A 16,192-nucleotide genomic window follows, 5' to 3' on the forward strand; every position below is an offset into this window, starting at 1 on the left:
CAAGAAAGAAAAAAAAAATAGAATAAAAGGCCAAACAATATTAAATGGGCCAGCCCATTCGAGATTGCTGCTGCTGTTTTATTTGGGCTTTGACCCAGAATTCACTTTTGTTTCTTTGGCTGCGGATAGAGCTGGAGGGGAAAGGCTGCTTCGTTGGTCCTTGGCCCAACATTGGTGAATACGGAAGATGAGTCCCTCGGACTCGCGTATGAGGTTCATGCATAAAAGGATATGAGAAAAGGATTAGTATACGATGAATGGGGCTTAAACATGTAAAATATGAATTCAAACAACTTGATAGATTATGTATGTACTCTGCATATTTGAGTATATCTCCCGTATTCCATGAACGCACTCGCCATATGCATGCATATATAATTCACATACACAAATGACTACTGCCTATAAATTCTGAAACAAAACATGACTATATTGAGGTGCAACAAGACTGAAGAAAGAAGCAGTTGTTAGATTCCAATAATACCAAGACTGAGCTAATCTTCTAATTCATCAAATAATTAGGATAGTTGATAGGTTCTACGCCTACTAGTAATGAGCTTCAATGATTGTACATTCACAGTTCCTAGTCTTATGCATGTCTTAGCAGTAACAGTAACAACCACCTGTAACTAGGGAAAGACATCCACCAATTCTACTGCTTTGTTTTATTCTACTGGAAATCGAACAAGACAGAGGACCATTTCTCACATAAAAAATAAAGAAAGGTGATTCACATAGCAACTAACAAATGTTAAGGTTATGAGTTTATACAAGACATCTCGAAAGAGAAAGATAGGCATTTGCATGCTCATACAATATTCTAAGAATAACAACTATATGCAATGAAGGAGAAAAGGTTCAGAACCATCCTAGATGAAACCAAGAGCCTACCACTAAACACATTAATACGTAGGCAGATTTGAAAAACTTTGCACATGACTCATAGTGATTAAATCAATAAACCTGCAACTCAAGAGGACTCATGCCTAGACAACAAATAAATCCAGTGATACCCTAACAGGCCTGTAATGGATAGGAGTCCTTTATACATTTTACCAACTTGTAATTTATCAATGAACCACAGATTGGACCCTTTTGAAGTTCCCTCATATACCAATAACTGGACTAGGTCTAAATTACAATAATGGCGACAGGACACAGACCAGTGCTTAATTTACTATCTTTCAGTTAGTCAAAATAGCAAACTGCCTAAACCAAACTAAGATGTTTGAACCTACAAGCAATCAGTAATCTCTAATCAATTCTAGGAGATAGGATGAAGCATGAATAAGCTTAAACTCCAACAGGCATACTAGAAGTATAAGATAAATTAAACACTAATCAGAAGCATTTGATACGTATTAAACTGAGCTAAAATGGAATAGAGGCAAACAAACCGCAAACAAACAACCAGATGAAACAAACAAAACTACGTCATATAAGCATTTGAGTGTGTCCTAATGACAGCTGAACTGAACAGCTAATTAAGTACAGAAATAGACTCACACCAGAATTGGAAGATAAACGAAAAGTCACTGACCTTGGCCTAAAGCAAACATCATTCTAAGAAATAGCAAGCCAACCATATATATAATTCATATTACCATGAAATTATTTAACTATGACAAACAGATGAATGTGCTTTCGTTAATATTCAGTTAAACAGGCTCGTGATTAACTGAATCAAAAAGGGGGAATCATACGAATATAGAGGATAGCTGATAGTAACAGAGTTTCATATAGGTGCCAATGACTCAAGCCACTATTAATCAAACTATTTTTTGCAGATTAAAGTGACCGTTACACATGATTTTAATTTAGGGAGCGAGGATACATGACCAAGACTGAATTACCATGAACACCAGTCAAATAAAATAATAGGCAGCATCCAAACCAATAACATACTTAAGGATTAATCAGACAAAACTAACACCAAACTGAAAATTGGACTATGTTAAAATAATAATGCAATAGCAGCTGAGCTAACCTTTAAACAAATGGTATTACATTAAACTAAACAGAAAACAGACTTATGATACTAAGACTGCATAACAACTCTGAACTAATCCTTAGTTTTAATTATCGATCACAAATATTAACAAACACATAACAAACAGAAAATAAAATCAGTACACAAAACAAAATCAAGACGAGTTCCTCTAAAACACCAAACAGAGCAGACATATATGTAGACCAGACTACTGGCAAAATGGTTTAAAGAGAAGAAGTTACCTCCTTCGGGCGCAGCGAAGTGAGATTCGAGCTTCCGATATACCTAGAAACACGTCGAAATTCGAACTCTCGTGTATTCAAATTCAAACGAAAATTCGACAAGAACAGAACAAGATTTGATTTTTTCGTGACAATATCGAGAAAATTTGAAAACCTATGTTTTAAAAAGAGAACTGGAGACAATCAAAGATCTGTATTTTTGGGGTAAATCTGGCGATTCAAAGACTTTGATTTTTGGGAGGGGTTTTCACTGATCCGAAAAATCAGTCATTCAAGGTAATTTTATGAACCAAAAAAAATCTCCCCCTTACTCATTCTAGGAAACGATTATTTATAGCTAGATTTTCGGATTTGGGGCTAGGGTTTCGTTTTGAGGAAGAGAGAGAGGAGCGGGGGGGACAGGAGAATGTGGGGGGACAGGGGTAAGTGGAGAGGAACAGGGAGAAGTGGGGGGAAAGAGGAAGGGAGCGGAGAAGATGAGAGAGAGGAGGAGAGGAGAGAGAGGAGTAGGGGCGGCGGACGGGAAAAGGAGAAAAAATGATGGGAAACCCTAAAAGGGTTTCCCTTATTTTGAACGGGGTGGGCCGGATCCGAAAATTTGTGGGCTGGGTCAATTTATTTTTTGGACTGGGTATTAAATGAATGGGCTGAATTAAGAGCATGGACTGGTCCTAAAATTTGGGTCAAAATATGGGCTGGTAAAAAATATTTATGAGTTGATTGGACTTTGATTTGGGATCCGGTAAATCAAAATACGGACCGAGTGCAAGAAATAGTTTGGCTTCTAAATTTGAATAAAAGACCCATTTTGATTAACGATGTACTAATGGTGCCAGAATATCACCTAATACGGAAATATGCGATTATAAAAGATCCGGATAATAAAATTACATGATGTTGCAATGACCGTGCAATAATATTTAATAACAAACGCTATCATTAAAATGTGTGAAGTAAATGCGATGCGTATGCGGAAGTTGGTAGAAACGTTGAGAAATGCAAGTTTGAATAATACTAAATAATAGCAGCAAATAAATAGCGGTAGTAATACTGCTAATAACAATAATGATAATGGTAATAATGATAATGTTGATGATAATGGTGATAAAAATAATAATAGATATAATAATAATAGTAGATAACAAATATTGATAATTAATAACAAAATAACAATAAGAATAATGATAATAATTAATAATAATAATAATAAAGATGATAATAATTAATAACAAGATAACAATAATAAATAACAATTATTGATAGTGACAAAACGTTAATAAATTAATAATAATAACAATAATAGTGGTAATAATAAGATAATAATGATAATAATAATAATAATAATGATAATAATAAATAAATAACAATTATTGATAAAACAATGACAATAATTAATAATAAAATAACGATGATAATGATGATTAATAGTTGATAACAAAATAACGCTGATAATAGTGATTAGTAATTAACAATAATAATAATAATGACAATTAGTAATAATGATAATTTAAGAATAATAATAATAGTTATTAATAATAATAATAATGATAATAATAATAGTTGTAACAGAATAATAAAACGTCGTTATTGATAAGAGACCAATAACTATAGTAAACATAATATATTATTATTATTTTATTATTTTTTTTTAAATATTAGAAGCGCAAATATGTATTTCGGAGGAGAGGCGGGACAAAATTGGGTGTCAACACGCCTAATATTTCGAGGTTCTGGTTTCGAACCAGGCTCAGTAAAAATTAAAAATCATAAGACAGAGTTTCGTAGCAGGCCTTAAGGCAGAGGTTTGCAAAATTCCAGTTGAGTTAAAAAAAAAATGCCTTACGCCTGAAGGCAAAACTTAATTCTGCCTTAGGGTAGAGTTTGCCTTATGCCTGAAGGCAAAACTCTGCCTTAAGTAAAGTCTGCAATCAAACTCTGTCTTATAAGGTAGGCATACTCTGCATTAAGGTAGAGATTTTGCAGGCAAACTCTGACTTGCGATTTCGTTTTAAAAAAAAATTGACCGAGTGGAGGTTCGAACCCGGAACCCAGGAGTTTTAAGCGAAAGGCAAAAATTAAAGACCAGCAATTTGAGGGGGGGGGGGGAATTAAAGACCACCCCCGAATAAGGGCAATCATGCACATTTATGCACAAAAATATGACGAATAATACGAAAATCAATGAATGCATGACATGTATTTGAATATATACAACTATCACGTAACTATGATTATTAATATATATTTTTACCTCATTAGATCACTAAATCATGATAACTTCACTTGGTTTGGTAAATACCCTATGAGGGTAAGTATTTATCAATGAACCACAACTATTCTTCAAAAACCCTTACATGTCAATTGCACATAAAGCAAGGCCTTCTCATGGCCCAAGATTACTAATCACTATGAGGGAAAAACATAGAGCCTATTTGGATGGGCTTATGCCTATAAGCTGCAAACAGCTTATAAGTTAAAAAAATAAGTTGGGGTAGTATAACTTATTTTTTTTGGCTTATAAGCTGTTTTCAGCTTATAAGCTGCTTTAGATAAGCTAAGTCAAATGGGCCCAATTATTTTTTTGAGCTTATTTTAAGCACAAAATGACTTTAAGTTGGCTAGTCAAACACCCAAAAAAACTGAAAACAACTTATAAGCAACTTATAAGTCAATCCAAACGGGCTCATAATCTTAATTTCTCCCATAGTAATTGTATAAGCAGCAGGAGTACAGTGTTCAGTTATACATACAACTTTTTATAGCTATAAAACGCCTACATGATTCCAGCTTTTAGTTGCATGCTTAAGCTATAATGTCCTATTACACAAATATCCCGTCTAGTTCACTGTAGCTATAACTATAACATCACTCATTTGAAGTTACAATGAACCTCCTCAAGCGTATGTAACTATGCATAGGGTGTTCGCAGTTCAATATAGTCCAAATGTTACTAACAAATAAATTGAATCAGTCAAGTCAACTTTTAATAATTTAAACCAACTCAAATCAAACATAGTATAATGTATCATTTTCACTTTTGTCAGTTTTTCCTGTTGTGCAAACATTATCATTATCATATGTAGGAATTGAAAAGAGACTGTAATTGGGAAATTTTCTCTGATTTCATTCATCAACTTTGTACATGTATATATACAGTTATATCTGTATAAAATAATAAATAAATGAAAATTCTTATTTACACTTGTCCTAATTTAATTAGTCTACTTTGTAACAGAAAGCAACAATATTATTTTCTCACGTGTTATACACATGAGAAAACTTTCTAAATATCTACAGATGTGCCTGTGATATTCATCGGATGGTGTATATGCATCCATCATATGTGCAGATGAGAGGCTGTGATGAATCCATGTGGTAAAAGTCTTGTGTTTGGAATAAAAGAATCAAGGCTATATCAAAGACCAGATCTTGTCTGAAACATCATCTTCTTCATTTCTTTCCACCTATTTTATTCTTTCTTTGATCACCATTAATGAAATTGGTATTTGGCTTCTCCATTCCAACATTGCCCTTCAAGGTGGAGGGAGTGTAATGACCCCCAACTTGCCAAGGATAGCTTTGTGAGAAACCCCAGAAAGGGGCTTGGTGAACAGGTCGGCTAACTGATCCTTCGATGGTGCGAAAAATAAAGTGATTATCCTAGATAGAAAATATTGGCGCACAAAGTGGCAGTCTAACTCGACGTGCTTTATGTGTTCGTGAAAGGCGGGATTACGGGTGATATGTATGACTGCTTGGTTGTCGGATTAAAGCGGAAACGGAAGGGTAACGGGTGCTGAAAGATTTGCAAGTAGTCGAATCAACCATATGATCTCAGCAATCACTCGTCTCGTGGAGCGGTACTCTGCTTTAGCAGAGAATAAGGAAACCGAGACTTGTTTTTTCGATTTCCACGATATCGGTGCTCCTCCGAAGGTTATAAATAAACTACTCATTGATCTACAATAATTTTTGCACGATGCCGAATCTGCATCCCACAGTGAAAGCAAAGAAAAAGAGGGATTTGAATACAACAAGATACCTTGTCTTAGATCTGGGCTTAAATAATGCAAAACACTCAAAGTAGCAGAGAAATAGATTAAAAAGGGATTTTGCATATATTGACTCAAACATAGCACATCAAAAGAGAGATATGGGCGAGTATTCGTTAAATAGTTCAACTTTTTGACCAAATGCCGGTAAAGTGTGAGATTTTCCATGAGAGGACCACGATCTGGGCGCAGCTTCAAGGATGTATCTAACAGAGAAGTGACTGGAGACAAATGAGAGATATTAAAATCCTCCAACATATCCAAGGTAAACTTCCTTTGACTCACAATAAATCCTGATTTTTCTCCGAAAATTTCCATTCCAAGAAAATAATAAATGTTGCCTAAGTTCTTGACTTTAAATTCGGCATTGAGAAAACATTTAATGTCTTCAATTTCAGTAGAATCATTCCCTGTTAATAATATGTCATCAACATAAACTGCTATAATTGAAACAAGTTCCCCTGTTTGTTTGGGGAAAAAAAGTAATCATTCAAAGATGAAGAGTACCCTTTAAAACTTAATGCTCCTGCAAGTCGAGTATGTCATTGCCGGAAAGCTTGTTTTAAACCAATGAGAGACTTCTTTAGGAGACAAACATGTTTAGAACTGGGAGGTATCAATCCTACAGGAAACTTCATGAATACTTTCTCTTGTAAGTCACCATGCAGAAATGCATTAGACTAATGTTCAAAGGTACAGGGAGTGAAATTAGAAACAAGAAAAAATTTGGGTCAAAACACATTCTGAAGCACCTGATTCAATGATCCAGGCATTTGATTTTAGACTATCAAACACTTATCCTGAGTGTTTAAGAACATTACCAGCTACTGCATGATTTTAGACTAGCAAACACTAATCCTGAGTATTTAAGAACAGTAGCACCTACTGCATTGGCATTGATTCTTGAACTTCCTGTTTGTGCCAACTTAGCATGTTTGTACATTTACATCATCTCTGCAACCTGTTCTTTGATGAACTCCTGTCAAAAATTGTTGTTATTGATCTCTGGGTTTTGCTCTCCGATACTCTCATCTTTTCCATGTGTTAAAGTTGCATTTCCTTTTATTTGGGTCTGATAATTCTCAGGGTTAGTAAACTCAAAATCATATGGGGAACCATAGAGCCTGTAACAATCATCTTGAGTGTGTCCTATCTTCCCACAATGGGTACAAGACATATTAGGATTGCATTTCTTCTTTCCTCTAAATTTCTGTTTTGGTTTGGCAAACTTCTGAGCTGGGTTGTTGAATTTTTGAGTTGTGATTTCTCTTATTAATGGTTGGATCCCTGCCCAGTAGCCATGAATGCTGCAAATTCAGCTATAATTTGGGTATTAAGTTGCTTAGCTTGTCCAGCAACCATAAAAGATGCAGAATCAGAGGCAAAGTGTGCATTTACATATACTTCTCTCTGATTCTCATTCTGCAGAAGAAGTGAGTGTGAAATATCTATACTAAGCAAATGATTCATCATAAGAATATTTCTTCTTGCATGTGCATACACATCATTCAATCCCATTAAGAATTGAATCACCCTTTGATCTTCTAGGGAATTAATTAGTTTTCCCTTTCCCTCTCTCTCTCACACACATGAGCAACATATGATTACATTAAGTGCATCTAGTTCATCCCACAATAGTTTAAGTTTAGTAAAATACACAGCAATATCATTATTTCCTTGCACTAAACCTGATAGTTTCTTTTGCAGATGATAGAGTTTGGCACCATTTGATTTGTCAAACCTTTGATCTAGACTGTCCCGGAGCTCCTTTATTGTTTTGGAAGATATTACACTATCAACAATGTCCTTTGACAGTGCATTTGAGATCCTATGACCATTAATTAACAACTCCATTGTTCATATTCAACAGATTTCATATCTGGAGATTTACAAGTTTCATTGATAAAGTCAAGCCTCTTCTTGGCTGATGAGGATAGAAGAACAAATCTCCTCCATCCCGGGTATCCTCTTCCATAAAAAAATAGTGTTTAGTAGAATCATACTAGGTGAATCAGAGTTGTTGAGATGATAGGGATGATTATTGTCATAGGTGTTACGGTTCACTTTTACGCGGGTTCATAAAAGCTACTATGAGGTTGTGGATTGTATTGGACTTTGTATTTTTTTTAGAGTCACCACCTAATTTATAAGGGAAATTAGGAAAACCAAGTTAAAAGGGTTTAGTCAAACAAGAGGTAAATCCTTTTTAAAATCATAGATCGAGGTAAGGGTTTTGGTAATCCCCTGGGGAAGGTTTTAAGCACGCTAGTATTAAGGATCCGTAGAATACGGTAGACCTACGAGCTTCAATGTGTGATTAATTGTGATTGTTTGCTAAAAAGGGGGGAAAAAATCTTGCAAACTTTTGTCATGTCAATATCACAACTCTATCTTTTTTGGGGTTGAAATCACTTCATTTCTGGATCAAGACACACTTAAGATTTTCTCTTAAGTAGAGTTCCTATTAATTTGGTCCAATGTCATGATTTTGTCCTTATAAGTTTGTATATATATATATATATATATATATATATATATATATATATATATATATATATATATATATATATATATATATATTTGAAAATAAATGGAGCATATCTCCCTTTGAAATAATAGAATAGGTTTCATATAAATATGAGTGAAGAAAAGTTTTTTTTTTTTGCTTATTTATTTATTTTAACCCATTTTAGGTCAATCATATTCTATTCCCAAAGCCATCTTACTTCAAATTATTGTCCAAATATACTTTCTCTTGTTTTATTACCTTAAGGTTTGGGCTTTTGGCCCAAAAGATTTTGAAAATAACCTTATATTTCAAAATTAGGAAATTCATTTGTTATCTTTGCATCACTTATATTCCTTGAAATCAGTTTGCAACATTTCCCAAGTATATAAAATCAGTCCAAAATTTTTATCCTTAAAGATGAAAGTTCAAAATAGTTTTTCCGACTTTCTATGTCCGTGTACACATATGTATATATCCCGTATCATTTTTAGTTTACCAAAAAATATTATCAAATCCATTTGCTAATCTCATGCATCATTTATCTTTGTTTGAAAATCGTTTGAAAGTCCTTTCCTAACTTCTACGCGAATTCTAACCATTGGGTTTCAATATTTACACAAGTATTCATACAACTTTAAATACAATAGAGTTAGGCTGGTGGGCCTACCTAAGCCCACCATTAGGCTGGTGGGCCTACCTAAGCCCACCAGTTGCCATTTTCACCCATGGATGGGTCTTCATTCTATCAGACTCGATAAAAAAAGAGAAGTTAGGCCTCTGGCCAACAGAGATCCAACGGAGGCTCGGCCCAAGTGGCCCACGATGGTAAGTCCATGCAAAAGAGGAGGGGGAAAAGGAAAAATGCAATTAAAGAGTACCTAGACTTAGTAATTTATCTAAACGTAAACTAGAAAGGCATACACAAGATATAGTCACATAAGCATGTACATACATGTAAATATGCTTTTCAGTCCATGTACATATGCAAGCAATCAATTAAGGCAAAAGAGGAACAAGCCCAGATTCAACATGTTTAAGACAAAACAGTGCAGGCCCAACAAATAATACACCGCCAAGAGACAAAAGTCCAAAACGGACTACACGTTAAAAAGCAGGCAGGCCCAATAGGATGAATACATAGGAAAATCAGGCCCAAAAACCTTGTCACAAGATATACAAGACAAAGTTCACCAGTTAAACTCAATGATATACAAGGTATACCCCGTATATACACCAGAGTGTATACAGGCAATATATATACCTTGTATATCTCGGGTATATCAACCTGAATAGAAACATAGAACAAGGTAAAAAAAGAGGGTAACAGAGCAATTGATGCGTATAGTAGTTCATTTCACTTCAAAGCAAATGTTGTCTCAATAAAACTTAACATCACTTAACTAAATCATAAGATGAGATGGATAGGAAAGGTTTAAGCTAAGTTCCATTTTTTGATAAATACACTGTAATATTTTGATAGGCCAAACATATTAAAATCAAAGGTTAATAATTAACAGGTCTCTTCTATATACAGGGAGAGAAATCTTTGATGCAAATAGACAAGCAAAAATGAGAAAATAAGATGCTTGCAAGTAAGGGTCTAACCATAAGCATATGCAGGATCCAAACTTATCAATACGCTGTCATTTTGAGGTCAAAACAACTTCTAGTCTAGGCAATCAAATTCTGGATAAGATGAATCACTACATGGTTTATGAGCTTAATAAAAAGGAGGCAAAGGGAAAAAGAATCTACAGTTACACAGATCAGACCTCATGATGCTTAAATTCAGTGAGGCTAAAGGGAGTGGGATCATGCAGATTTACAACCAAGTATTTAGGCAAAAGCAAACATCACCCCTTAAGACACATAGCCTACTTTCAAATCACATAAGTTATAAATTATCTCAACAGTTGCAAAATGACTTTAAACAACACATAAGAGTAACTTAAAACATTTTTTACCATCACTGGTGCACTTATAGGCCACAAGATTTCCAATTACACATAAGAAAACAACTAAAGGGTGTTCATTAAGGGATTAAGACTTGATACAAAACAGCTTGAGGCAATTTCTATGCTAGACTAGGTGGAAAACAAGTTAAAGCAAACATGTCAGATTTTAAAACAACTACTTCAAATCCCTTTTACATATAAGACTTTCACAGCAAGTTTGAAGAAACATATTGAACATCCCTTTTAAGTTAAAAAAAAACTCTCATGAGTCATTAAGAGGGTGAAATAGTTAAGCATTTAACAAATCAGTGGGGTTAAATGTACCCTAAACATGCTAATGATAGGATTAGGCAAACAAGAGCATATGAATATATATTTTGCTATATCAGGAGCAATTGATAGATTGACTAACCATATTCAGACTAAACTAACTTAGACAGACCAGCACATGAAGTTATATTAGTGAGCATGTAATGACATTAGCATAGAACATTTAGACATGTCCATATCTGAACTCACAGTCATGTGGACAAACAATGATTGAAGCATCATATAAACTTATAAGCTTGTTCATGATACATAGTAAAATAGGATTCAACCAGAACAACTTATAATCATGCTAGAAAACCAACAAATATCAAACACAACATAGGTTTAAACAACATTCAAAACTAAACAACGTTGTAGGCATACCAATGACCAAATAATATAATTTAGCACATACTCAATTGAGACAGCAATTGGATTAGACTGAAACCATGTCAACATTCCTAATGAATTAACAAACAACATCATTTTCTGAAACTGAATAAGGACTGTGAGCATACTAAACAGGGATTTAAACTAAGTTATGCCAACAATAATAATTAACTAAATGAGAAGACAAGACTTCATTAATACTGACCACTAATACTATGCTAACCTAACACATAACTAATTAGACACTAATCTAGACTAAACAAGCTAACAATTAAGCTACAAACACACAATAAAACATACTAAAACAAAAATTAAACACATAAACATGCTAATCACGAATATAAAAAATTAAAATAACCAAAAGGAGGAAAATTTACCTTTTTCAAGTGCAGCTTTTGTCGAGATTGGAATTTGAAGCCCTTGCTCCTCAACCCGAAACTCAGCCACAAAAGGAAAGAAAAACAATTAAAATTGAACTAAAACCCAAATAGTTAAAGGTCTTTGCAAAATTGCTAAAACCCTAGGTAATATGAGTATTTTTGCTCTAAGTCGAGGCTTGTGTCTTTGTGTTGAAGAGTGATATGGGTTTTTTTTTATATAGAACCCCAAATTTGAAAACCCTAGTCCTCATTTTCGATGTGGGACAATGGGGTTTTGGAGGGAAATTCTCTCGAATTTGTGCGAAATTATCAACAACCAATGAAAAAACGTGAATTCAAATTAGCATCAGACAAATCCCACTAAGAATTTCATCCTTGAGAGCAGAAAAGGCAAAAGGAGAGCAAATAGGGGTTTTTACCTTGATATGGTGGAGATAAGACAGTGAAAGAGAGAGAGGATAAGAGCATTAACCGAAATACACGAGAATTGACTAAAAATACGCAGCCATGCTTGAAAATTTGCCGTTTTCGGCAAAGTGATAACGAAGAGAGAGAAACTCTCTCTCTAACGGATAGGGTTTGCCCCTCTTCAACAAAGAACACATGAGGGGTGTGTTTAGTTCGTTTGATGTGTTGTTGTGTGTTGACACGAATTGGGTCGGGTCAAGTTCGTTTAGATTGAGATCGGTCCTGACTTTAAGGGAAGGGGGAGGGGCCCGATATACACATATATGTATGATATACGTGCATATATGTGTATACACGCGTATATATGAAGGACAACATGTGTCAATTTAATAATAGCCACAATTTAAAGCTGTTCACTAATTGAACATTTCAAATATGGCCACATTTAATCTAATTAACAATTAAAGACTAATTGTGCAGAATATAACCTAATTGACTTACATCATGTTAATTAACTATTTCAATTATAGACAAAATTACCATATAATAAAATTGACTATTTCAAATGTAACCGCAATTAATCTTATGACTAATTATAGTTAATTTGAGCATAAAAATGCAAATAAAATTATGCAACTTTAAAACTGAGAGGCAGATTGATTATTTATTTAATTAATCAATTTTCTTAAATTAACGGAGTATAATATTTGTCAATTTGATATTTAATGATTTAAACAATCAACTGCATAATTGTTTTGAACCATTTTTGATTTAGTTTTTTCTTGACAAATACTTTAATATTAAATGAAAAATATATATAAAATACTTTAAATGATTTCAAATATATATAAAATATTTTAAATGATTTAAAATATATATTTAAAATTATTTTTCCAAATGAAATGGCAAACTATTATAAAAAACAAATTTGTAGAAATCATTTTGGTTTTAAGAATATATATTTCACTCCGTTTGAGGTCCAAAAACCTTGAGCAATTAAATAAAATTATTGGAGGTCAAAAATTAGGTGTCAACAATAGGTGATTGCCTTTTCAACACTGCTTGTTTCCCTAATTGGTGTTGTTTCACCCATTTTGTCTTACTGTAAATGAAAAGACGAATTTGATGTTTTGATGAGGATTATGGATCGAGCTTGAAGCTGCTCTGATACCATGTATGAATTGAAAATATATTGTAATTGGAAAATTTTCTCTGATCTCATTCATCAACTTTGTACATGTATATATACAATTATGTTTGTAAAAAAGAATAAATAATGAAAATTACTATTTACACTTGTCCTAATTTAATTAGTTTACTTTGTAACAGAAACGACAATATTATTCTCTCGCGTGCTATTCACATGGGAGAACTTTCTAAAAATCTGCAGCTGTGAAATCATCGGACGGTGTATATGCATCCATCATATGTGCAAATGAGTGGTTGCAATGAATCCACGTGGTAGAGATCTATTCTTTGGAATAAAAGAATCTAGGCTATATCGAAGATCAGATTTTGTCTTAAATCATCATCTTCTTTATTTCTCTTCACCTCTTTTCGTCTTTCTTCGATCACCGTTAATGAAATTGGTATGGGGTTTCTCCATTCCAACATCACAATGTACATTTTTGAGTGTCGTAACGACCAATTCAAGTGAGTATTCAAACACTTCTGGTCCTCTTTGCCATGGTCTAATTATTTCTACATTTTCGTTGAATTTTGTTTTGTTTTCGAAGATTTTAGTGCATTTTTTAGAAGGATTTGTATTAATGGCGTGTGATTATCTTGTTTAGGAACTTTTTATATAATTAATTCTTTTGTTTAAGTTCAATTTAGTTTCGATGTAGTAGATGGTTTCCATTTATTCTCAGTGGTTTAAAGTGTTGAAAGATCTGATAAATTTTCATGACATTAATTGCGGAATGGTTATTTGTGTGCTTTGAACTATTTGTCTTGTAATAGTCATGCGATCTGACCAGCTGAGTCTCGAGTATAGGAATAGTATCTTCAGTCAATTATACAACTCAAAGGAAAGCAAAAAGTTTCAAAAACTTTGACTAATATAATTGAATTGTCTCTACATCCAGACAGGTCATATATATATATATATTTGTAAGTTGTAACAAATTAGATTTTACAAACTACTAATACGCGGATGATGGATAGTAATTTTATTTTTCACTCTTCACTTTGTTGAGCGACTTTCTCATATTAACCAACACGTTTTAATTATTTGTTAAAAAAGTATATACTTGATATCTTTTTTTTTTTTTTTCATTTCGACAGTAAGAGAAAATGACTATTATGTAAATATTTAGAACAACAATAATAGGGAAAAGGCATAAGTACCCCCAACCCATGATTGTTGAAGTTTCAACTAATTTAGGGGTTGTTCTTGGTTTGGTTAAAAATCGATTCAAACCGAAAATCGAACCAACCCAATTAAATTAATCGATTTTTGTTTGGTTTTGATTTGGTTTCGATTTAAATTTTAAAAGATTGATAATATTTGGTTTGGTTTAGTAAAAACTTAACTGAAGAAAAATCAAACCAAACCGATAAATTATATACACAAATTTTATAATTATATATATACACTATATTAATTTTTATAAATAATTTTAAATACTATATATACTTTTTTATGAAAATTTATTTATCTTTAATAGTCTAATGAACTCTACACCTTAAGCTCGTTTCTTAAAAGAAAGTCATGAATCCATACTCATTTATTCAAGGAAACAATTGTGAGATTTACCTATAATTTTATTCTTATCAAACTTAGTCAATATATCGTAAGACATTTTCTCCATAATTCAAGAAAACTATAGCCACCACAATAAAAGGTTAATAATGGATTACAAGTTGAAAAATGATGAAAGATTCTTTTCTAATCGTAGGAGAAAAAGATAATACCGCTAGGTTTGTTAAAAGCCAAACGAAATTGATCAAAAGCGAGAACAACCAAACCGATAGATGTGAATTATATTTGGTTTGGTTTTAATAATTTAAAAACTGACTCAATTGGTTTGGTTTCGATTTTTAACCAAAATTCCACCCAAATCTAACCACAAACACCCCTATACACACCTTTCCTTTTCAGATGTCCTATTACCCTAACCCCCTCCCCTCGGCCCCCCAACCCCGCTAATTATTTTAAAATGAAATAAATACATGGCACAGAGAGTGTGCTTTAATATGGACACATGCTATTTTTTAATGGGACGCTTTACAGCTAATTACACTTAATTAACTACATATCACATTATCTTTAACTCTTTCTCCTCAAAAGAGTAACACAATTTTGCTGACCAGAATTCCTCATCAGGAAAAAGTAAACCGAGTTTCAATTTCAAAAAGCCTTAATAAATGGTGAATCTGGAGTTATCTCGACCTTCAAAAGGAAAGATCCTGCTAATGCAGTATGAAAATCTTGTCAAATTTGCGGTATCTTCATGAATGTCCAAATTCAACTTAATTCTTCACTGCCTAGCTTTGTTGAAATAGGAGAACCGTACAAATACAACTTTTCAGTCCCAATATTCAAAGAATCAAAAAAGTCGCCACTTCAACAAAATAGATATGCAATTCCAAGATTATTACAAGGTCATTTATTTGATTTTTTCTTATTTTCTATTTTTTGGTACTTCTTAATAGAGAAAAACAGTGATTGTTTGAAACGATTTTAAGGGTCATGCTGGTGTGTTTTTAATTTTAGCTGAGGGATGGTGGGGAGATGATGTTGTTGTGGTGGACAACAGGTGCAGGGAGGTGATGCTAGGCGACAATTATGGAGGATCTGTGGAGAAATTAATGTTTTTTTTAATTGGGGACGGTAATGGGGTGGCTTGTAAAGTTGCACTTTATTGGCTGAAAACGCGAGATTTGTTAATCATTAATTGTGGCGGCAATGTATAGTTAGAAGAAGTTTCACCAGAAGAATCCGTAGAAAAATAT

Source organism: Lycium barbarum, chromosome 3 (genome assembly GCF_019175385.1).
Source record: "Lycium barbarum isolate Lr01 chromosome 3, ASM1917538v2, whole genome shotgun sequence".
Classification (NCBI taxonomy): domain Eukaryota; kingdom Viridiplantae; phylum Streptophyta; class Magnoliopsida; order Solanales; family Solanaceae; genus Lycium; species Lycium barbarum.